At 33.5% G+C, this 26,569-nt stretch overlaps 1 protein-coding gene across 2 annotated transcripts in view; it reads left to right on the top strand.

Annotated features, from left to right (window-relative positions):
• Positions 1-26,569, top strand: part of PPM1B (protein phosphatase, Mg2+/Mn2+ dependent 1B) — a 62,501-nt gene that overhangs the window by 11,363 nt on the left and 24,569 nt on the right. The window lies entirely within an intron of this gene.

Consider the following 26,569-nt stretch of genomic DNA (forward strand, 5'->3'; position numbering starts at 1 on the left):
AGCTAATGCTCAAGATGAGGATAAAAGATAAGAGAGACACTTAAAAGGAAGATCTAATGAAACATGGTGACTGGTGTCTAGTGGTTGGATTTATATATAAAAGATATATGGTTTCTAGCTTGAGTTACTAGAAGAGTGATTATGAATAGGTATAATAGGTAGTTAATACACATAGGTTGGGATATGAAGGTGATTTGGGTTCAGAGATGAAGCTTTTTTGGGGGGGGGCGTTATGTTTAAAGAGATGTAGAATAGCCAAATTTAATGATAAAAATCGATTAAAATTCATCTGAGAAGTCAATGTAGAAGTGATAGCTGAAGTGATAATACTAGATCAGAGGACAGATGCTATGTTTTGGGTTGAAGGCTAATTACTGTTTTGGGGGGCCCACTTCCCTCTTGAATTTGGGAGGCTGAAGGAAAAAGAATGAACATGAATGCGAGTGTTTTGAAAGTTAGCAGAAGTGTAGAGTTTCAGTAAGGGAGGCGTTATCAACAGCGTGAAGTACTGCAAAGTACCTCATCTTAAGAAGCCTGTTTTTTAGGACCTGAATGATATGTGATGAGCTAATTCTGTCAAGTAGGAGCTAATTCTACCAAGCAAGATATCAGTGTTTGAGTTGTTTTGCCAAGAATATTAGTCATTTTTATATTGGTATGGTTATATATTATATCATGACAAACGTTCAATATAATACATTCTAGATATGTTGGTAATACGTACCGTGACCATGCTCCAGGGTAAAATAAATTTACTCATAGATATTAGGACTATAACTATACATTAGAGTCATGTTCTGTTCCACTTCAGTAACTTCTCATAAACATAGTGCTAAAATGATTAGGCAATCACACCTATAAATAAAATTTCCTCTGAAATCGTCATGAAACCTTTGCTATCTGATATTTCTCTAAATCTAATTTTTGTGATATGGAGCAGTTTATTTAGGAGGAAGGAGAAGACAGAGAACAACTAGAAGTAAAATCATAGTCCTGAACTTATTATTGTTATAGCCAATTAAAAACCTGTTGGCGTTAGAAGTTATTTTATTCCTGGGTTTCTTTGCTGAAGTTAAAAAAGTGTTCTCTGTCAATATGCTTGAAATCAGTCTTGTAGTAAAATAGTCAAGCATAAAAATCATGACAAAGTTCAAAGTACCTTTAGCCCTGTTTCATCATACAGATAGGAAATCATTTCAGCAATATTAGCTGAAAATGTTAGTGTTATGGTCAAGGGAAAAACTCATTTACTTTAGAATATTAAGCTTTTAATGGACATGAGCAGGGAGCTGGTGATATGTTCTTTACAACAGGCCTAAACTTCTTTCTTTAGGCTTTACTTCAGTCTTCCAAATCTGTGAGGACCCAGTTTTTAAAAGCCATGGACGCAATAAAAAGGAACAAACTAATAATAAATACAACATAGGCGGATCTCAGGAACATTATGCTAAGTTAAAGAAGCCAGACACAAAGGAGTAATAAATACTATGTGATTCATGTATGCAAAAGTTTAGAAAAGGCAAAACTGCTTTACTGACAGCACATCAGTGGTTGCCGAAGTCTGGAGGTGATGGGGAGATTGACTTCAAAGGGGCAGGAGTGAACTTGTTTGAGTGATAGAAGTATTCTGTATCTTTACTGTGGTAGTGCTAGTTATACAAGTATATATATTGTCTAAACTCACCAAGCTTTACTTATAAAATGGGTGAATTTTATCACATGTGAAAAAAAAACCAACCAGGGGTCTTCAGCAATGGGTAAGTTGGACAGCGAAATGGAACTTTTTGAATTGGACACTAATCTGAGTTTTTCGTAGTGAATTGGCCTTTTTTCACGGTAAAGGTATCTTAACACTGATGATAGCCCTTGATGTACTCGATAGGGAGTTATATGTGAGATAGTAATTCAGATAAATGTGATTTTACTACATTTAAAATGTAAGCAAACTATATATATAGATATATATATGTATGTATGTATATGTAAAATCAACTAAAATGTTATACCTAGTTAAATGTCTTTTTTTCTGGTTTGCTGGTTTTAGAAGCCATTGAAGGGATTTCAGGAATGGAAAAGCAATGAAAGAATATTAAATGTAGTTGAGCCTAGTTGGAAAAACTTGAAAGTTCAAGAAGTTATCCATAGGATAATCATTCTCTAAAATATTTTCTCATCTGTCAACTTATATATGGATAGTTGACTATGGGACATAACTATAATTCTTTTTTTATTTGAATACATCAGATTTTATTTATTATTTGATTGATTATGATAGACTAAGGTACACTTTATGGATTATAATCGTAATGATAGCTAATACTTTTAAAGCACTTATTTTATGCCAAGTAGTGACCTACATAGTTAACTTGTAGTTCATTTAGTACAATAACTTTGTGATATAGGTGCTTTTATTATTCTTTTAGAAATAATTAGGTCAGGGTGACACAGTGAGTCATTGAGCTAGCATTTGAATTCAAGTTTACTTCATTCTAAAGCACATACTTTTTTTTTTTTTATGAAAAAGGGAAGTCTTGAAAGGGAAATTGTTGATTTAAAAGAGAGGGCACAATTTGGAGTTTCTGCAGATTCTGCGATCCATGCTAAATGGATCTTCAATACCCAAGATAGAGCATTTTTAGCTTTTGACGGCCCATGATGGCAGATTGTGCTTTTTGATTCTGAGCTAATGATTCTGATGGCCGTTGGGAATGAGGTTTCTGCTTTACCCAAGGTCATTCCTTTCTTTTTCTCTTCCTCATCTTCTTTCCTAACATTCTTACGTCATTGTCTCAAGTTAGGTTCTTTTGGAAGGCCTTATGGGAACAATATTCCCTGAGTTCTTGCATGTTCATAAATAAAGTTTGTTTACACTCTTTTATACTTGAAAGTCAGTTTTGCTGGATGTAAATTCTGTGATAAATATTTTCTTTCCTTGCATATCTTAAATGTCATTGTTTTTTGGCATAGAGTATTGCTGTCAAAATTTGATGACAATCTGATACAGCCTGAATGCATATTCTTCACAGTTCAGATATGCATGAAGTCTAATTTTTAGAACACACTGTGCATATCTAGTGATAAGTTTTTGTTTTTTCCCATTAAATTTGCAGCTAAAGCAAAATGTCACTGTCAATAAAGTTATTTTCATTTTATGACCTACTGTTTCCTTAATTGAAGGGCTAGGGGAGGGATTAAGAAGTGGTACTCTTACCCCACATTTGAAATTTCTAGCTATGCTTTTGAATTAGAACAAGAACATCTAAATTATTTTCATATCTGGTGAACCTCATTTATTATAAATTAATGTCACAAAATCTGTGACTTGAATTAATTCGTTTTCATCATCTAATCGAGTGCTGTAGTTTTCAGCATTTGGGGGATTTTTTAAAACTGCCCAGCATATTTCCGTCAGTAATATCTCTTTATTACTGGAGCTGGGTGTGGTCAATGCCTACTTATCCAATTATTATAATAGAAACTGTTAAAGTATCAGTTTAACAATTATTCAGACCTTTTTAAACTTTTTAAAACCTATTATTTTCAAAACCTTAAGCAAACACCACTGGTAATACACCAGAGTTGATTTGGAAGAAGAGAGACTTTTTGATTTAATACTGAAAGCATTAAGAATTTGAAAGAAGAATGAGAGCCAAATGTTTTGTTCTGTTTCTGTGAGTTTAGGAAAGGGAGAGATTTCCGTCAAGCGGATACTAGTGTTTAGGGTTGGGGCAGGTATTTGTGACAGAATGTGCTCTGTATGGCTCTGGATTGACATTAGTACTGTGTGATTTTTTAAGCATAATTTTGAGCATGAGCTGAGCATGGATTTTATTACTCCTATCATTAATTTTAGTGACATTATAGTAGTAAAGCTGTTAATTTAGGCATTGTATCTACCAACAGGCTGATGGTGAAGAGTACTTGGCTACATCATAGAAACATTTCTTGATAACCCTTAGGAAAACATGTAGCCTTGATTAAAATTTGAAAATAGAGGACTGCTCTAAGCATTTCATGTGTATTTTTTAAATTCTTACAACTTTCTGAGAGTAGATATTCTCCAATTTTATGACAACTGAAGCACAAAAAGATTAACTTGACCAAGGTCACCTAAAAAGTAGAAGATAAATGCACATCCAGATGGCTTGGCTCTTGAGTCCTCGCTTTTAACTCCAAGTAAATAGAATAGAGCGCATTGAACAAATGCATTATATTAAGAGATAATAGCTGAGAATTTTCCAGACTTGAGGAAACCTGGACCATCTGACTCAGAAGGATCAGCGATTTTCAACCTCAAGTAAAGTGTTTAAAAGTTTAGGGTGCTTAGAGATCTAGGGCTACAATCTACAACATAAAATTAATCAAATTGTATGTGTTTCTGTTGTTTTTTTCCCCCCACTATTGAATTATAAATTTTTAGTATTCTTGCTAGTTTAAAGATAACATACCAGTACTGATGTTATGAATGCTAAAATTACAATTTGTTATCAGCAGGTATATTTCCTTTAAATTTGTTTTGCCTTAGGTTTCTTCATTTTTAAATGCCATTTTATTACCTTAAATAAGTGATTTTTTTAAATTCAGAGAAACATGCTTCATATTTAATGATGGCAAGCAATAAGAATAAGTTTAACTTTATTTTGGTTATCTATTGAGTAGTCTACATAACTCAGCAAAAGTACTTTTTTTATATTTAACAATTTTTTAAAATTAAAGTAATGTACCCATAATTTAAAACAAAAAACAAATTGTGTAGAAAGTTATAATGAGGAAAATAAATACCGTTCTCTAGAAACAATAATTTTGGTAATATCTGTGGGACCTTTTGGTAATTACTTGCATTATCTTTAACTAAAATGTTTATACAACTATTTAATGATTTTTTAGGGAAGAGGGTTAGACATCAGTTGATTTTCTTCTGTGGAACTTCAAAAGAATTTTCTGTCATCCGGCTTTGCTGAAGAGAAGCCCCATGCCATTTGGATTCTTGTTTTTGTGTAGATTACTTTCCAGCCCCATTCTTACTCTCAAAAGCCTTAAAAAATATATATAAACAAGTTTTAATAATGGTTAAAAACATAAAATTACCATCTTAACTATTTTTAAATGTAACGTAGTGTTAAGTATATTCACACTGTTGTACAGCAAATCTCCAGAACTTTTTCATCTCGCAAAACTGAAACTACACTCATTAAACAACTTGCCTTTACCTTCTCCCCTCAGCTCTGGTAGCCACCATCCTGCTTTCTGTTTCTTGAATTTGATATCTCTAGATACCTCATATAAATGGACCCATACACTATTTGTCTTTTGTGACTGGCTTATTTCACTTAGCATAATGTCCTCAATTCACAGAGCAGCATGTGACAATTTCCTTCCTTTTTAAGGCTGAATAATAATTAATTGTTTTTATACCACACTTTATTCATCCATCGTTGGACACCTGAGTTGCTTCCTTTTTTTAACTATGGTGAATAATGATGCTACGAACATGGTTGTGTGAATATCTCTTCTAGAACTTCCTTTCATTTCTTTTGGTTATGTATCCAGAAATAGGATTGTTTGATCACATCATAGTGCTATTTTTAATTTTTTGAGGAATGACCAAGTTGTCCCCAAAAGCTGAGGTCTGAACTTGTCCAAGAATCTCTCCCACTTCTAATATCCCCACTTCCAATATCTGAACTGTGGATCCTTCCATTCTACTTCGTTAATCAATCACCATGCATCCACATGCTTTATACCTTCCAAAGATTTTTTGATATATCTACATATTGATAGCACACCTTTTACTCCTCTGTTCTTCCTCCCAAGTTTTCGCTGTCGTTTATACTTTTAAAATAAATTTCTTTACTAACATATCGATGGTATATTAGGAGGGGTGAGTGGTTAATGGCTGTGTACCACTTGCCTTGAACTAGAAAATCCTTTTTCACATGGGTTAATGTATTGCTATGAATGATTATTTTCATCACAAAAATATTTTACAAAAGATTGAGATACCATAGGGCTTTTGCTTGTGTGCAGATTGTTATTTAGCAATCGTATAGAGAAATTTTTTACATTGGATTTTGAGAAAATATTGAAGCTCTAAATCTCGTGTCTTGTTTCTTGTTGTGCTTTTGAAACTTTTCTCCCTTTGCTTGGTCCTATATTTAAAAGGTTTTCTTTTGAAAATAATTTTAAAGAACTCTCAATTTAGTAGGCAGATAAATTTAAATGAGCTGATCTTTTATTTGTAAGTGTTAGACCAGGCGTCTGTTAAAACAGAAGTGACATTTATTTTGGCTAAACAGTTTCTGTTCTGCATATGTGTTTACATAGCTTTTTCACACTCCATAAATTGAACAGAACAAGTACTCATATTTTCGGATTGACTAAATTTTACTGTAATATCTGTAAAGGAAATGGATATTAATGACCATTAATATAGTAAGGGAAATTGGTGCAGGATTATTGTGTCGGAATGAAAGTTTAACAAGACATGAATTTTATATCAGTGTATGCAACTTTAACAGAATGAAAATTTTCTTGCAGCATGAATATTTAAGTTGATTCTTGACATAAGGATCCATGTACCTATTCTCAGGACGCAGACGCTAACATTTAGCTATGTTTGCTTCAAACTGCTCTCAGAAAGAAAATGATAACAATTTTATCTAAATATCATTCCCTCTCTACCTTCCCTAGAAGTAATTTATTATCAAGTTGGTCTTTATAGTAGTTTTAGTTTTTATACTACTCAAGTATGTTTGTAATATTTTTGCTGTATGTTCACACATCTAATCTATTTATTATTTTGTAAATTTTGTAATTTTTACAAATAGAATCACGCCTTTTCTAGCTAGCTTTTTGAGATTTATTCATGGTGATACATGTAGATGTAACCCATATTTTTAACTTCAATAGCATGTTATATTGAATCAGCATTATTCTGTGCTTTTGCTGGTGTAAAGATTGAGATTTTTCTAGGGTGGGCAGGCTATAACCCGACAATTCTGTAGGAAGTACATTTTAAGTACATTAATGTACATTTTTACCAGATATTACTCTGAGATTTCTGATGCTGTTCTGGTTCCTGATTCTCTTTGTGTGACCTATTTCCCCCCCCCCCCCCGGGAATTTTCAGGGTTTTTATCTTATCAGTATTTTGAAATTTCACTTACCTTTTCTGTTGTTGTGGTTCTTTCATCAGTTTGGTGGGCACTTTCAATCTTGACACTTATGTTACTAAGTGCTGGGAAACTTCTGAATAATTTCTTTGATAAATTTTTTGCTTTTTAAATTCTCTCTGGAATATCTGTCAGTTGGATGTTGTACTCTGGACTGATCCTAAAATTTTTCAGTTTTATTCTCTTCCATTTTGAGTATTTTTGTTTTTGGAAGATGAGGGGAGAATCCTACTTTTTGTGTTGTTTTTTTCAGCTTGGTTTTGGAACCTTTTATTTAAAAACATATCTGCTCATTTCCTATGAGAACTTTCCCTTTCTTCGAAAAAGTTTTTTTTTTATAACATCTCATTCTTATTTCTTGACTACAGTATTATTTCTCTTGAGGATTTTTTTTTGTTCCTCTGCACTGTTTTTTTCTGATTCATTTATTTATTACGTTTTTCTTCAAATATCTGGTAATCTTTGGTTGTCTATTAATATTTAAGTTTGGAAGCCTTGTGTGAATGAATGAACAGGGAATGTCATTTGGTGGGCCTCCTTGTAGGGTGACCTGACCATTTTGTTGAATGTTCCTGTATGAGAGTAAATTGAAAGTACTTTCTCTGGCACTGCTCAAGTTCCTCAGAGAGCAGTAAAACTGTTGTCTGCTGAGGTTTATTAGATTTCTGAAAGTTGAGTTGAGAGAGAAGGCTGAGGGTTTCAGCATTCATTATTCAAGTTTATAGTCCAAATCTCGGGTTTTCAGTAAGGTTTGGCTCTCAACTAAATCTGTTATCTCTAAATTCAGAGCTTTTGTTGTTCAGCCTTTTCAAAGTAAACCACCAGTCTTTTGCCATGTGTTAGGTAGTTTTAATACACTTCAGCAAATTCTTTAATCTTCCTCTTTGAGAGGCGGGGGTCTGTGGTCCCCTCCTCTTGAATCTGAACTGGTCTTTAGTGACTTGCTTGTAACAATGCAGCACTGGTGACACTCAAAAGGCCCTGTAGTTTCTGCCTGGTTCCCTTGGGACATTCCCTCTGGGGAAAGCCAGGTGCCACGTAAGAAGTCTGACTACCCTGAGGTAGTCAAACTGGAGAGACCACATACAGGCTCTCCTCAGCTGAATTAAGTCCCAGCTGAATTCCTAGCCAACAGCTCCCATCTACTGCCAATCATATTGCATTGTCTGGTGAATATTTCTCCAGCCAAAATCTGAGAAGCTCCATGTAGGAACTGCCCAATTTAGCCCTTAGAATTAATGAGCCAGTATTGGTGCATTATTATTAACTAAAGCCCATACTTTTTCAGATTTCATTAGTTTTTTTTTCCCTAATGTCTTTTTTCTTTTCCAAGATCTCGTTTAGGATATACTACATTCCGTTAAATTATCATGTCTCCTCAGCCACTCGTTGCTGTGGGAGTTGCCTGGACTTTCCTTGTTTTTTTATGACTGTGACAATTTTGAGGAGTACTGGTCAGGTATTTTTTATAGACTGTCTCTACTGGGATTTGTCTAATGGTTTCCTCGTGATTAGACTGGGATTACGGGGCTTGGGGAAGAAGACCACAGAGATAAAGTGCTATTTTCATCACATTATATCAAGAGAACATACTGTGAACATGATTATAACTGTTGATGTTGACTTTGATTACCTGGCTGAGATAACGTGTGTCAGGTTTCTCCACTGTAAAGTTACTCCTTCCCTCCCTTACTCGTTTTGTGCTCTTTGAAAAGGAAGTCACTGTGCCCAGTCTGCCCTTAAGCCCTGGGAAGTTATGGCCCACCTATTTGAGTGTAGAGTATCAACATTAATTTATTTGGAATTCTTCTGGCCTGGAGGTGTGTCTGTTCTCTCCCATTTATTTTATACTTTGGGTTATAATTCAGTGCTACTTTATTTTGTTACTCAGATTATTTTAGCTTTGTCCATTAAAAAAGTCATTAGATCTACCACAGGCCAAGAGTGGTCAATTAATTCTGTTTTGTTTCTGGTTCTTTCCCTTGTATCACCTGTAGTTTTTAGGGCGTTGTGTTATTTGATTTATCACTACACTTAAATTTTCTTTGTGGGTTATATTTCTTCTAAACTGGATTCCCCCCCGCCCCCGAATATAACCTAAATTTGCTATTAATTTCTTGGCAGTGATTTCTTTTTTATTGTTATTAGTTGTCTTTATGTTTTATGTTCAGTCTTTGTGGGTGGGTTTTTAAAATATAGCATGTAGATAGATGAGTTTTGTGTTCCAGTTTGATAATACTATTTTTTAATAAGTGAGTTTATTAATATGACAGTGTCTGTGTTCTGAATTCTTAGTTTGTTTTTACTGTTTGAAAATTTAAAATATTTTACTGTCTTTCTCGGGCATATTTTTCTTTCTTTCACTTAAACTTTTTATAATCTCCATATTTCTCCAATGGCTACCTTTATAATTATATAATAAAGCTGAAATTCTCTCTCTTAATGATATCTGAAAGATGTGGCAATTAGTTTGCTTCTAATGTTACCTACTTTATCTTCTACCACTTATTTTGATTTTTACTTCTCTTTAACACACCTCTGCCACTTTAATAGCTCTAAACAAATGTGACCCTCTTCCTCCATGAAAGAAAAAATTCACATATATGTGCTACCTTTACTTTCATTTCTTTCCTGTACCTTCCAGTAGTGTCATTTTATATCTACATGATAATGATTTATGTTTATCACCAGTTCTTCTCTAGTCATTTCTTGTTTATCTGAATTCACTCTTTTATTTGTTTTTTTTTTTTTTTAAGGGCCCAGGAGAATGAAATTGCATTCTTGCATATTCAAGAGGAAAACTTTTCCTAGACCCTCTTGTGTCTGGGATTGGGGGCTTGCGAATTAAACTGACAAAATACAAAGTATCAAAAGAAAAGAGTATCTTCACCTATGTACCTGAGAGCTGAAATAAGTGGTTAGAATTTAGTTTATATACTTATATAATCTTAATGGGAAGGGGAAGGAGAAAGAGAAAAGGTCACTTATGGAAAAACAAAAAACTTTTAGGAAAGACAAGTAGGTCTTTAGGAGAGTAGATGAGGAGGTATGATAGTTTTGTGACAATGTTTGATTTCTCATCTCAGTGCTGATTTCTTATCTCAGGTGATAGGAGTCACTCTTACCTGTTATTGGAAGCCTCCTTTGAAGGGGGATTTTTGTCCCATTCAATTCTTTTGGAAGGCTCTGTGTTTTAGGAAGCTAAGGGGAGTATAGTTCAGACAGAGCATCTGTCTGCATTAGTTGATTTTCAAATGCTTTCACTCAAAATAATATTTATGCCTTAGCTCAAAACTAAATAATTTGCATCCCTTCACATGTTTGAAAGAACGAGTTAGAGGTAAAACACTTGTGTCATGCTTCCCTTAAAGTCTTTGACACTGCTCCACTTTCTTCTGCATTTCACTTTGGAAGACTGAAGCTAGCCTAATGTATCTACTCCTCTCCTGCTGTAAGTGGCTTTACTGAGGGGGGGGGGGGGACATAGAGGAGAGTGGGGAATTGAATTCCCACAGGATTCTTTATCTGCCTTGAAAATCGATAACCAGACTATTTTGTGCTATTTTTTCCTTAATCTAAGTTGTAAATGTTTTCCCCAAATTCTTATTAGTTGTGGTATTTTATCCCATAGGTGAGGCTTTATTAGCCTTAGCACTGTTGATGTTTGAACCATTAATTCTTTGCTGCAAGGCTATTCTGTGCATTGTAGAATGTTTTACTAACCTTCCAGACTAACTAGAAACCAGTAGCACCCTCTCCCCATGCCAGTTGTGGCACTCAGATATCTCTAGACATGGCCACATGTCCTTTAGGGGCCAAAATCTCCCACGAATGAGAGAACCACTGCTATAGATTTACTCCATTCCTCTATCATTTGAAACCCAAGTTATTTTTATTTTCATTATAAATAGCACTGTAATGAACATCATTATACCCAAAGATTTTTCTCTTGTTATCTGTTACTATGGTGATTTATGTTTACTGATTGCCAGATATATAACTTTTTCTTTTTGTTTTGTTAAGGTTTTTAAAAATATGCCGATGGATCTATTTGTTTAATCTTTTAAAATAATATATAACATTTATGTACAATTTGGATTGTTTCTTTAAGATAACTTCTCAGAAATAGAATCATTGAGTCAGAATTTCTAATTATTATATAATCTTGGTATTTTTAGGATACATTTACAAGCTGCCCCAACATGGTTGGCAAAATCATAGGTAGAAAGATTGTCCATATCCAGTTTATAATCCTCGCTTGCAACACGTTGGTTGGTTGGTTGGTTGGTTGATAGGAAGGGTTCTGTTTAACTGAGGCTTATCTACTACTTTAATTTTTTTAAATAAACTTTTAATTTTGAAACAATTTTAGATTTATGGAAAAGTTACAAAGCTAGTAGATTATTCTTACATTCCCCTGTAAACTGATTTTCTTACATTACTATGGTGTATTTGTCTAAACTAAGAAACCAACATTGCTATTATTCCATTAACTAAACTCCAGACTATTTGGATTTCACCAGTTTTTCTTTTATTTCCTTTTTTCTCTGCCAGGATTCAATCTGGGTACCACATTATATGTAATTTCCTTGCCTTTTGAGGCTTAAACATTTATATAACTATTTTTTACTTTAAAAAGGAAGGAAAAGTTTTTAATGCATTAATCACTTAAGCCTTGAGATGAAGGAGATGAAGAATGCCAGACTGGTCTGCTTTGATTTCAATCCTGATTTGCCAGTTAAATTGTGTTGTTTGGGTACACTAGGTATCTCAGTTTTCTCAATTGTAAAATAACAATATTAATAGTACTAACTTTACTAAATTGTTATTTGAGGTAAATGATGTAGTGCACATCAGTTTTTTAATATCAAGCCTGGCATACAGAGCTCATAGAAAACACTAAGCATTATTATTTATTCATATTACTTATTTAGGCAAAAGAACAATACACTAATTTCAGAAACTCTTGGGAAAAATCTTGTGTATGAGCCTAAGGCATCCGTGCTATCACCTCATCCTTTTGATAGGAAGCAGATGGGATTGACAGATTGTGCTATTTTTAAGCAAGCCTTGCCAGTGTTCATGTGCCCCGTCTAAGAGAGTGCCAGCTATAAAAAGGAGAGGGGGAATTTTGCAGTATCTGAACGTCTGTTGTTGAAATTTTATAGTTTGCTTTGTCTAAAGGTTTTTGACTAAAGGTTTCTCTGAGAATTGTTTGCTTTTTTGATATTTGTTTCTCTAAAGGGTAGAATTTAAGTGAGTTAATGATCATGAAGCATTTAAACACAGTGCCTGCCACAGAATGAGCACTGTGGAAGTATTTGCTTATTCCTCAATGCCTCAAATAAGATAACAGCATATTATGATGACTTGTTATAATGAGCCTCTGGAGCAAAAATTAATCGAAATAATAAGAGATAAGGAGACCATTAGCCCTCTCTCATTAGTCACCTGGTTGTCCCTGAAGGGGCTCAGTTTCTGACTGAACCCTCTGCAGTCTGCTTCTTCTATTCTTGACGTGGATTCAAGCAGCAGAAGATTCTTACCTTTGGCCATAGGGCTGGTAAAGTGTGAGTGGCACCTGGTGTTTGTAATGAGAGAGGGAAAATGAAATTGTTCAGGCAGTTTTTTCTCTGTACGTCTTGCGATTTAAATTTTATTGCAATCAAAAGTATCCAAGTGTGATTGTTTGGGAAGAAGTTGTCAGTTGTCCTAAATTGCTGTGAACTCCCATAACATCATCAGTCTAGCAGCAGCCGTTTTTATTTTTGTATATTTACTTTTATATGTACAAATTTTACATTACTAAGTAATATTTACAAATATTTTTGTTCTTTGTGTTATTTATATTTTTTGTAAGTAGTATTAACAATAATCAGTTTTTAGTAGGGGATCACAATTCTATTTTATGCTCCTCAATTCTCCCTTTTTCTTTTAGCTTCTCTTTCCATATTCTGTTCTGACTTTAGTTTGGAAAGAACACTAATATTTTTATGTTGCAGATGATGATGCATCTTGGTTTTCATGTATTATAAACAGTAGACATCTAATGTAAAGGTGTCTTTTTTTTTTTTATCCTTGGTGGGGGCCAGTGGGGAGTGCATGTAAATTTTAAAATGTTAAGTGATTGAAGGACAACTGAACTTCCAACTTGATTGCATCCTTTCTTTCAGCATAATCTAAAAAATGTCTTAATGTTAACTAGACACCAGCCTTTTATCCACTGATCCTATATCTGCCCTCTGGAACAAATAAATAAGCCTTTTCTTCCTTTATAAGGATTCAGTATTCGCCATCAGCCCTGCTAGGACTTAATAGTAGGACTTAATACCTCCTCTATGGTCCAAGCAGTCCCAGTTTTAAATATAAACTTTATACGATGTGTGTTTTGAGCTGCCGGCTATTCTCATTCTTTAGCTTAGGATATATTTTAGTTTTGTCAGTGTTTGTCTTAACATAATGGTTCTTAGAACTGAATTCAGTGCTTTATGTTTGGCAAGTTAGAGTACTGAACCTTATATTAATCTAGACTGTTGTATTTATATTTTCTAGCTTTAATGAGCTGGAGTTTGGGGACTGTGGTTCAGCCATTTTCAGTTGCAGTGGGCCTCCTATAATGTGAGCATTATTAAATGCATATTATTTATAGCAAGCCAGCTACTTCATTTGGTGCTCACTTGCTTGTTCGTTCATTCATTCCACAAATATTTATGGAGTGTTTACTACATGCCATGAGTAGTTTTAGTCGTTGGGAGTGAACAAGACAGATGTAGTTTCTCTTCTTATGGAGCTTGCATTCTGGTTGGGGTAAAAAAGTAAGAAATTAATGAAGAACAGTTTCAGCAAGCTATGTATAAAATAAGACAGGAAGATGGAGCTGTGATAGTGTTTGGAGAATACTTTAGATTGGGTCATCAGAAAAGACCATGCAACTATGGGGGGTGGAAAGGTAGTAGAGGTCATTCCAAGAAGAGAAAACAGTAAAAACAGAAGTCCAGAGATGGGGAATAAACTTGGCATATTGAGGGACTAGAAAAGGCCACTGTAATGATGGAAGAGTTATAGGAACTAAAGTTGAAGAACAGTAAGTAGGTCAGATCACAAAGGGCTGTAGTAAGAAGTTTGGATTTCTAAATTCAGTGAGAAGTCAACAGTGACATAATTACATTAAAGAAAGATAACCCTGAAGAATGAATAATAGGGAGGCAAAAGTGGGAACAGGGCCCACTAGTTAGGGAACTAGTTAGGAGGTTATTGTAGTAGTCCAGGCAGGAGATGATGATGACTTTGACTGGGAGACTGCAGCTATAGATGTAGAGATGTAGACCGATTTGGGCTATATTTGGAGATAGAAATGATAGGATTTGCTAATGAAATAAATAACATGTGTGAGAGAAAGCAGAGTCAAAGCTCTGACATTTTTGTTCGTGTGAAAAAAGATTTGTTTCAACTTTGGAGATAAAAGCTGGCATACTTGTAATATTTACTATATTGTGTGTTGGTGGCGAAGAGAAGAGAACGAAGTCTGAAGCCAGACAGCTTGGGTTGCAACAGCTTTGCTTCCTATCTTGAACAAGTTACTCAACTATTCTGTGACTCAATGCCCTCATCTATAAAATAAGGACACTAATATTTACTTTATAATGTAAGGTTGTTGGAAAGATTAAATGAGGTGATTGACATAGGTGAAGTTAATATAGGCTCCAGTGCTTGCCCATATTGTTATAAATGTTAGTTTTCATTATATTAAGGGTTTTTGCAAGGGTAATTTTGAGTGCTTGTTAGCCATATGCTAATTTTATGCACTAACCCCTATACAAGGTATAATTCTACTTTTTAGTTGCAACTTTCTGTTTTTTTGTTCCTTTCATCAGGGGTATCTAATTTTTTATTTTCTGCCTTTGTGAAAATATGGAAAATTTACTTGGTGTTTTCCTTTGGCTGTATGTTGCTAGCTAAAATTTACATTGGTATTGATTGCATTTGTAACAGTTTCTTTCAGAGTGTGCTTTTATACCGCAGTGTCTTAAACTGAGAAACATCTTGCAAGAGCTATCAGAAATACTGGATGTTTGCTAACATACCTCATAATACAGCTTGTATATTCATGTCTAGGGAAGTATGTGTTAATCCTATGTCTCTAAAATTATAAAACGTACCGTGAGAATTTTGTTTTCACCTTGTATCTTAGAGAAGTGCATTTCATTTAGGTAGAGTTTGTTTGATACTTATATTTACAATGTAGCGGCACTAAATCATTAGATATTTTTCCCAGTTATGTGGTATATATTATACATCTCTGAATTTATGATATGCTTTACCACAGTTTGGTGCTATCTTATAGAGACCGTTACATCTCAGTTTTCATTTGCATTGAGTATAGAATTCATGCTTTTTATTTATTTTTTTTAATAGCAGGATTTACCAAGGGGTTTACTTCTTCAAGGAAGTGACAATATATTAAGAGAAACAGGATATATTGATTGGGTCTTAATGGCTCATTCACTGTGTCAATGTCGATGATTATTTTTTTGATTTTTTTGATTCTTTGATGTTTGCAGAACATCACATAGTTTATAGTGATTTAGGTTTTTATAGATTATAGCTTTTGATTGCTAAAATGGATTCACTCCAAAGGAATTTTCCAATTGAAATAACATTCAATAACTGGTATTAAATTTAAGGAATTTAATTTTTGGTACATTTACATGTTTAAAATTGAAATGGTACAATATGGCATATAATGGAGAGCATCTTTTTTCTGTCTTCCAAGCTCTTGATTTCCCTTTTCCATAGGTCAGTTCTGTGTGTACTTCCAGAAAATTAATATGCATATCTATGCATTTGTGTGCACACATGTATATATATATATTTTTTAATTGTAGGGTATTATATTTTATCATTGTATTATTAAATATTTATCATGATTCATCCTATTAATCAGTTCCTAAATGAATGTTATTAAAATGAATACTCATTTTGTATATGTAGGAGTAAACATGTAGATAAATTCTTAGAATTTGGTTGAAGAGTATATATACAGCTGTAATTTTTGGTAGATTTTATTAAATTGCCTTCCACTGAGATTACATGAGTTTATTAGTATCAACAGTATGTGTTTCTGCCTAATCTCTTCTGGGGAATGGTTATCAAACCTTTGATTTTTTGCCATTCTAATACATAAAAATGATATCTCAGTGTAGTCTTCATTTTTATTTCTCTTATGAATGTGAGGTTAGGCATAGTTTAAGATACATTTGTGGGGGGTTTTTTGGTCCATTTTTCTACCACACTGGTCATTTTCTTACTGATTTATAAGACCTTTTTATGTATTAAGGCAATTAGTTCATGATTCAAAACACAATTCCTTAAATCTTGTCATGTAGTGTGCTATTTTACTTTATGCTTCTTTAATTTAGTTTGTAATTAAAATAAAATTAACATAAAGAAACCACTAAGTCTACAAGCTCCTCTTCTTGGAGAAGATTCCAGAACCAACCATTTTGAACTTATATGGCTAAATCATTTGGAATTTATCTTCAAATCTCTAAATAATGTGATTCTTGATTTTTTTTTTTTTCGGATTTAGAAATTATCTTTCCTATTACCAAAACTGAGATTTAGCTCTTGCACACTACTCCAAACATACCCTACGTACCTACACAAACACTCTTCTTGTTCTTATCAAGATAGATCGTTATTTTTTATTTCTTATTCTCCCTAGAGTTAAGTTTTGTTTAGTGTTTGATTTACTAATCATTAATTCAACCCGAAATTTTCCCCCAACTGGGACCAGTGTCATTCTGATTCTTGAGCTCTAGTGTGAAACCTTTTTCTGTCTCTCTCCGAAAGTTTATAGGTTCTTATCCTAACTCCAGTATTGTGAAAGTTTTGATAATGTGCCTTTGTAAATGTCTTCTCATCCATTACGCTTGGCACAGAGTGTGCCCTTTAATCTTGAAATTATTACCCTTTAGTCTGAACTTTTCTTATGTTATTTTAAGAAATTATTTCTTCTTTTCAGTTTTTTGTGTTCTCATTTCTATTTTTTGGTGTTTGACCCTCCTGGACTGATCGTCTCCTGTTTAACATCTCTCTCTTGTGCTCTAATTTCTGGGAGTTTCCTCCATCTTTTATCCTTCTCTTCTATGATTATGTTTTCACTTTACAGGAGCTCTTTTGTTGCTCTGAATGTTTTATTTTTCCTTTTAATAGATCCTGTTATTTCATGGATTCAAAAATCTTATCTTTCTGAGGAGATTGCTTGCGTGCCCTTTCTCTTCTTACCTTAAATTTTCTTTTCCCAACTTCGTTCAGCTCTCTTCTAAGCTGCCTTTTTCTGCTTGTTTTGGCCCTTCTTTCTTATATTAGGAAATTGTTCTATTTGGCCATTGACTGTTTGTCTGTATATTAAAATGGGCATTGAGTAGCTGATTGGAAGCTCTTTGACCGTCCACGGGATTTGTTGGCTGTGAGGTTCACTGATTGGCCGATTTTTTTTTTTTTTTGGCCAGGGTGATTTGACTGATTTTCACCTATTTTTTTTGAGTAACCTTCAATGTTAGCACTTTTAGATCTTTCCCTATAGGGCTAGTGAGAGTCAAGAGTTACTCTCTTCTTGGTTTTTGCTTAGAGGATATAAATTTGATTGCCAGCATTTTAGGAACCAGGTGTCTGAAAAAGGCTAGTATATCAGGCAAATAAGTGTGTAAACTTTCACTTAATTTTATATTTTAAGTCTAGTTTCCACCCCTCATCCCTGCCTGGTATTCTCTAGTTCCAAAAGTCCTGTTTACCTTCTTCAGAAATAAACCTCCATCTCTTTTGGAGTGAGAGAGTGTTGTTCATTCATTGAGCGACACTGAACCCGACAGGAGAATTCTGGGGAGTCCAACACCTTCAGTAGGCTCTCAGTACTCTTGTGTTTAGCTCTGGTTTCACCTCCACTTGCAGAGGTGCCATCGAAACCTGAGCCTTTTTGGTGGAGGCGGCCTCTTTTTTTACTCACAGCTGGCATAGTTTGTAACTTAGTGTTCCACTAAGTCAGAGTCTTGGTTCTCCTGCCTCCCAGCCTTCACAGTTTGGTTGCTGTTGTCTCTATTCTGATTAGCTTTATCTCTATGGATTTAACTAGTCACTTATTACAGTTCAGTGGGGTTTCAGAACAGACGAGAAGCAAACATTTGTGTTCAGTCCTTCATCTTTAACTGGAAGTCCTTTATATAAATCATTAAATATTTTAGCCCATTCAGAGTTAAGCTTGGATCAGGTGAAATTAAATAATTTTTGGCCTTATGGCTATTGTTTTTCTCCTGTTTTTGCTCTCAAAAAAGTTCTTGAATCTGATAAATGTTTTGAACTCCCTCTGAAATTTTTTTTAAAAAGTATATCATACAGTATTTTGTATACATTTTATATTTTCAGAATTTATATTCTATGAGTCAGAGATGTTCTCTATTGAAATTTATTCCCTTTTGTCAGCAGTTGTTCTTCAAGGCAAATAGTGCCCAACAACATGGAGAAGCATTGACTTCCTTTACATAGAATGTAAAACTAAAATTCCCCAAAAGATAATCATGCCAAATTAGTGACTCCTTCCTTAAAAAAAGTGAAATCCACAGTGGGTAAATAAAAATATGATAGGCAAGCTTAGTTCTGCTTAAAGGTAAGTTTCGGTAAAAAGATTGCTTTTGCTTTGAATAAAAGATTGAAATTGAAACTTGGTTCCATATGACACAAGCACATACATTTAATGTGGTATAAATGTTAATATCTAGTATAAGGCTTGTCATAGAGCAGAATGGAGTTAATTGCCTTTTGTGTGAGAGCTACTACTTCTTGGAGTTCAGAAAGATAATAAATACTTTTTTTGATAGGAGAGGTGTATAATATTTCATGTAAGAAGACATGCTTGACTTGAGGGTTCTTTTTTAATTTGGAAAAGAGGATACGGTGGTTATTGTTTTGGGAGCATTGAGCTTGTATAACCTCTTAGCTTCCTTTGGAAATTGAGAGATTGTGTTAAAATTCTTAAATCCTTTTTTTTGTTAACATTTATCAGGCATTGCATATGAAATACAGACTTGTCCCCTGGTACTTGTTCTATCCTTTGTAAGGTGTATTTTGGTCCTACAGTGTCATATAATCTTAACAGCTATTGGTAGCAGGTGGTAATTTACTTACTAACCAGACTAAAAATGTAGAATTTCAGAACTGGAAGAGATGCTTTCTTTATAGGAAAGCAGATGCGGTGCTTGGTAGAGCCAGGAATCAAATGCACAGTTTTGACATTCTTTCCCTTGTTTCCTCCAGTTCATTGTCTTAAGACGGTGTTTATTGCATATGTTTGTATTTTTCGTGCAAGTTAGTATGTTTTTGTTATCAGAAAAGATATTTTTCTAGTCACTATAGATTTTTTGGTTCTTTTGGGACCATTTTGTTTAGTCTTCTGAAGTCTGGATCTAATGTGTATAGTCAAAAACATAGTTTGTTTCCTGGAGTTTCTGTTGGATGAAGCTTTCCTAGATCATTTCAATAAAATATGGTATTTGATTCCAATAATCTCCTCTAATAGATGTTTTTGTAATAATGTGAGAAAATTTTCATGGCCACACATTAGAGAATATCCTGTGAAATGAACTGTCAATAGATAAATTGACTTTTTATGACTGTAATATGTGCATAAACTATTATTTTGTAAAAAAAAAAAAAAAAGAAGAAGAAGAAGAAGAAAAGAAGAAGATAGGAGTGGCCAGTCTTCTCATTCCCCGTGTTTACTTAGGCCAGAATTTCTCTTCCCTCTGGGAGACTCTATCCATCATTACTACTGCCCCTCAATACTGAGGGAGACGGAGAGCATTCAGTTTACCTTCAATGCCTTCTGTAGAATATGAGCATTTCCCCCCTTAATTTGATGTAATTAAGATAAGGTAAGAACTTTTAAGCTTTATTAAAGGTAGAGAAACTTCTAAGAGAAACACAGCACAATGACCCAAATACATGATCTAGGGTATGCCTTGTCTTCTAGGGTATATACAGTATAATTCCTGAATTTCCTTCATGGGATGGATACCATGTTAGTATCCATTAATTACCGCAGATCCCATTCCTGGATGCTGACCTCCCTGGAAATGTTTCTTTGAGAGAATGAAGCTCTTCTGTGACACTAGAGTGATGAGTTCAGTTGTTATTTTCACCTGAGGCCTTTCTCTTAAGTATAATACAAGAATGTCTATTTTCATCATGGAATCTACTTCAATTTTAGGAAAGATATGGTCTTATGGTAAAGGCCGCATTACAAATTAATCACATTTATTGGGGATGGAAGTGTTGCTTTGTTAAACGACTTCTCTCAAACTTTTTTTTTTTTTTTTTTTTTTAAAGAATCTTATATTTATTCGGTCTTGTTTTGGCAGAGGAATAAATATAAGTTACTATTTGGGGAATTAGGGGTTATACACCAAGGGCCATTAATTATGCAAAGGAGCATGTGTTAAGTGCTAAATGGGTGGAAAAGAAGAAAGTGGTGATGAAGTTTAATACAGTACCATGGGGAAAGGATTTCTGGAAGAGGTCAGACCCAGGTACGACTTTTCAGGAAGAATGTAACTTTATAGAGGTAGAAGGTAGTTAAGGAGGGAGGACACAATTTTAAAATAATTCAGTGTCCAAATTATGGTAAATGTAATAGTCCTGCTTGTGATTTTAGGCTCTATTAGAATCAGTTACTACAAATGTTTAATATAAAAAATTTTTTTTCTTCACTTTTCTTTTTTATATTTATAACTAGTTTGAAAAAATGAAGCTATGTTCTTTGATGACCCGTTATTGTTTCCTACTGTGCTATCAGTTTTCTTTATTAGTGAGAAATATAGTTGGGCTTGATTATAACTGAGGGCAACTTTGAAGTATGTCCCTCTTCCACTGTGATTGATAAGAACAAATCAGCCACAGCTTGCCAGCAAAGGCAAGGAACCTAGAACCTTAAATTCAAAGGAATTTTAAAAAATACTTCAAATAATTTCTCTTATTCTTGTCAGAGTTTATCATCAAAATAAATTATTAACTAAGTGCACTATATTTAGTGTTTTTAGGACTAGTAGAGAATTTGATCTGTTGAATCTTACTTTGGTGTTTTATATTGGAGATCAGCTTTTTTTCTTCCCCAGCAATGGTGAATCTAGTTCTTTAGATGAAGTTTTATTCCTTAGATATTTTTAAGGGAGAAGAGAGAGAAAAGCTTCTATGCTATGAATTCAGTAGAGATGATTCTGAGCGAGCTAAAGGGGGATTTAGAAAAAAGGGAACCTGAAATTCAGTTCAGCGAGTGTTTTAATTATCTGATGATAAGTAGTGTTAGTAACTTTTGAATATGCACATTTGCATGTAGTTGATGTTATTTTGAACATTGTAACATTTCAATTTTAGTACTTCAAACAGCCCTTTAAGTTTTTTTTTTTCTTTTTACCTGAAATTGGACTCATTATATGTAAAAGTTGCCTACCCTTCTTCCTTACCCCCCTGTACAAAGTTGGTTTGTAAGCAAACTCAAAAGTATCAGAGTTTTTATGTGGAGGCTTATTCTAGAGAAGAATATAAATTATAGATACCAGTCTAAATTTTAGGGCCTCTAGAACATTTTTTCCAGATTTGTTCTCAGCGAAAAGCAGTTGTTTTTCAGTTCGGTTTGCTACTTGCTCAGGCAAGAAGAGGATGACACACCTTTGAGTTCCCTATCCTTGATTCTAAGTAGATAATGGACATCTCAGTAGGACATGTTATTAGGATTTCAATGCTTCTGCTTTGAAATCACACACACACACACACACACACACACACACACACACACACCAGCTGTACCAAATTAATTGTACTCTTACTCTTCTTTGGTCTCTGTATATGCTGGCTAATTCCTTTTCCCACTTATGTCTTTTAGGTCTCAGCTTAAGCTTCTTTCTTTGGCAAAAAAATTATTTAACTACATATGGCTATTTTTGAAACCTCTTCTTGGCATTCCTGTACTTGTCCCATTATACCCAAAATTGGTGTCTTTATAAACTGTGCACTGGTCTGTTTTTTTTTTTTTTTTTCAGTAAAGAACATTTTATTTTTAATTTATGGTAGTTGGTATACAATATTATATTTCAGGTGTATCTGCACTGCTCTTTATCTTCCATCAGACTCTAAGTTCCTTTAAGGCTTTATTTCCAGTACCTAATATAGTGCCTGACATGAAAAGTACTCAAAAAGTCCTTGAATGAGTGACCATTGCACTATTACTATATGTACTTTTAAATTAATTGAACAAAGTTAAAGTAGTACTCTTACAAATACATTAAAAGTGTGAATAATTTATTGCTGTATTTTATCCACTGATTGTAAATGAAAAATTTTAGAATCATCCTAGAGTAGAATACTATATAATATATAAACACATACAAAACTTTTTAAGCGACTTTTAAAATGTGATTAAAGTGATTTAAACAAATTATTTAAATAAAAAAAGGTAGTAGTTCTCAGTCTTTCCAGGTATGACAACCCTTCTAAAATATTCTTATATTCTTAACTTCATAGTACAAGTACTGTGTACCATTGATAGAGAAAGAAATAATGATATTATGTTGCTATGGGTTCAGTAATGTATTTTTTCTCAGAGGGTAATAGAAAAGGAAAAATGTGCTGAAAACATTATTTATTCAGTCTTTAGACAACGCATATTCTCAATCTTGTAAAAACTCTTGAGGCCCACAGAGCTGTAGAGATCAGAAGTCTCTAAAATGAGTATGCAGGGCCATCCATTAGTAATAATATTTTAAAATTAGAACTTCTATTGTCTTTCATCTTGAAAAAGGCAAATTGCGTTTAGTATAGTGACTGACACTGGCCTCCCCACACTGTTAGTATGTCAGACGGGCATAGAATTTTCATGTCCTTATTTGTATTCAGCATGTATCACATTGAAGTTTACATGTGATGACATTGATTTTCATGTGATCTACTTTTAACTAAAATGTCTTTAAGGAATGAGCAAGTAAAAGACTGTAAAAGATTCCTAAAAGAAAATCAGATTGATTAAAATTATAAGAAAGTATACAACATAAAAACGTTAGAACCCCTAATCCCAATATGAGCGCATATTATGGCATAAAAACTCTGGTATAATCAGATCTGAAATGTCAACCTCAAAAAAATCTGAGATTGCTAAAGAGACTTGTTTGAAATATGGTTCTGTATTTACTGTTGTTGAACTGTACCTTGCTTAAGTGTACAGCGTGGCTTGACATGTAGCTAAAATGATAGCATGAAATCATAACAAATTAGCAAGGCATTTTTAAAAATAATGCTTTCTGAGGATAAAAACTAACTTTTATGAGTTTTTTCCAGGGGTAATTGACAAAGCCATACAACATTCAATACAATACTTTATAAAATTTCACTGAATTTAATTATAAATATTTACAAGACCCTTTCAGGTTTCTTGTTGAACAGAAGGATATATGCCATTGGGGAAACAATGCCTTGGTCAAAATGACTGAAATAATACATGTAATATATGGCAAAAAATTCAAATGCATTCCTTTGTCATCAGATTACTTTGAAACATTCTTCTTAGTAAACATTGCTAATTTGAAGAAACCAATATCAGAACAATTACACACTGTAGTATTGCTTTAAGGTCGATTAAAGTATTGGTATTTGTAACATAAATCCCCTTAGTATTTGCTAAGTTGTGTTTCAGTGACAATGTTTTTGGGAGGTGAATAGTAAAAGCAAATAGATACTACACAAATATATATTCTCAATGGCTTCTCTAATGAAGACAACCTTTTATGGAAGAAAAATCATAGTTATTTAAGGTGAAAACCTTCACTACATCATTCATAGGCAAATTACTGCAGCAAAGAAATTGAACCAGGAGTTTACAAAGAGCTTTTGGGTGTTATCCATGTAGTTTAGTTAATTTTATGAAAGCAAGACCTTTAATATATAGTGAGTTATTTACAGCACTTATAAATGAGATATCAAGAAAGTATTTTACCATATATGATTATCTTATAGCAAAAAGTTGTTTGTTTTTGAAGTTATGGAGCTTAAAAAGAGTTGCTAATTCCTTAGCAGTACGCAGGCGTTTTTAGATAAAAAGAAATCACAGAGGCACTCACACACATTCTTAATCTTTTCATTCAAAATTAAGGCTACTTACTATGAAAGTAGTTATTTTAAAGAGAGTAGTATTAGCAAAAGAGCATTTGGGAAATAAATGTTTGAAATGGTTTGTTTTGTGATTTTTGTTGGGAAAAAAGGCCCTTTATATTCAAAACAGCACGGTTTTATAATTTTTAAAATGAGATAAATTCATTGATAGTGGAATGGATAAAAATTACGGTACATGCATACAGTGGCATGTGACGAACTGCAGCTGTCTGTATCAATGTTAGATGAACCTCAAATACAATGTTGAGCCAAAAAATATTAATACATACTATACTTTACATCAATGTAGATTGTCAAATATAAAAACTAAACAACCACACACGAAATTGGTTAAACTACAAGGGATACTAATTAGAAAATTCAGGATGATAGGGGGCTTCAGTGGTCTTGATAATATTCTGTTTCTTAAACCGCGTGGTGGGTACATGGGTGTTCATTTTATTACTATTTAGCTAAATGTATACATTATATAAACTCTTCCCTATGGTATTTCATGATGTTTTAAAAATTAAATGTTCTATACATTATGGGAAAACCCCAACTTTAAAATAAGATCAGTTTGGAGCTTTTTAAAAAATTATCAATTTGCGAAAGAATGCAGTCCCTGATACAGTCAGTTGGTGTGCTGGTGACCTAAGCTAGGTCATTTAGATACTCATTGCCCAGACTTTGAATTTTGAGCAAGTGACTTGCCAAGAGGAAAGGTGGAAAGTAGGAATCATTGCAGCACCAGCAGCAGCAAGCCAGCAAGGTTGTCCTCGGTGTGACTTCAGCAGCGTTTTGCTGCCTGGCCTCAGGGGCTCCTTTTGTTTCCTGATGTTTTTCCAAGCTCACCTTCCAGGCTATAGCTTTGTGTTTAAGACCCTCTTCCCGCTTTTCTTTATTTCTAAATTAAAAACAAATTTGGAAATAGAAACTTCAAAATTATTTTTTTTAAAGTATTTTGAACCTATTTCTTGAAACATAAAACAGCAGCACCTTAATTGCAAGAACATCAAGATGTTGGAAATAACAAAAATATTTTTTCATAATTGAAAGATGGGATTAAAAAGGTTTTGGTAAATACAGTTGACAATTTAGTTACATTTGCATTTCAGCATCTTTATGTTGTCTTTTTTTTCAGGTGAAGTAGCCATTAAAAATAAGAATCTAAATTAAAATGTACTTAGAAGTAGGCTTTTATATTGTATCAAAGTGGTAAACCAACATGTTCAGAATTATGCATATGCTATTACATTGCTCTCAATGTAAAATATAATTGTATTACACTTGAATGAAAAATATTTTTATGTATTTTAAAAATCTTATTCTTTCAAAATTCTTTTTTATAAATATTGATACACATAATATATTAGTACAGTATAATATGTAACTCATTAAAATTATAAACTTTCTATAATTTATAAATATATTCTACCTATATGGTGGTTTGTTGGGTTGTTACAAATAGTGATATATAATCTTATTGTAAAGTTAGGTAACAGACATAACTGAAAAAGATACCTCACAAAGATACCTGGATCCCAATGAATGTCAATTGATGTAGACTGGTGTCTCGCAAAATGTGATTCCTCAGTCTTCAGCATGCTTTTTTGAAGGTCCCAATTTACTGAAAAAAAATCTTTGGGTGTAGGAATAGGGCTGTGGAGTCTAATCTACAAGTGACTAAGAAACTGGCGCAAGGTCACACAGCTAGTGAGTGTTAGGGCCAGAATTATATGTAGAAAACATACTAGGGCATAGTATATAGTATAGTGATTTGGAGAACCACTATAGTCCAAGTAAAGTTGGGGGGAAGGTGGTGCATGGTAGTACTCTACAGTTCTTTCTATGGGTTTTAAGTCTTTGTCAGCCAGGACTGAGTAAAAGTTGTCCTAATGCCACTTCTTAGATTACAAAACTCAGCAATATTAAGTATGTTCTTTAACACATCATAAAAGTTATATTTGTTTTTAACAGAATTCAAGTAAGGGATTTCAGTCAGTCTGAGTAGTTTTCAATTTGACATGTGGCAAAATCTTGATAAAATCAAATGTTCTTAGAATGGAGATGTGGGGTTTTAACTGAATTTTGGGGTTTTCTTCAGGATCACTGAGAGGAAATTTTTGATTACATTACTTGCTTTTAGAAGTCTTTCAAAAATATATTAGCTTACTTTTTTATTGAACAAGATGTTGCAGCAG

The sequence above is a fragment of the Rousettus aegyptiacus genome, unplaced genomic scaffold (genome assembly GCF_014176215.1).
Source record: "Rousettus aegyptiacus isolate mRouAeg1 unplaced genomic scaffold, mRouAeg1.p scaffold_m13_p_7, whole genome shotgun sequence".
Lineage (NCBI taxonomy): Eukaryota > Metazoa > Chordata > Mammalia > Chiroptera > Pteropodidae > Rousettus > Rousettus aegyptiacus.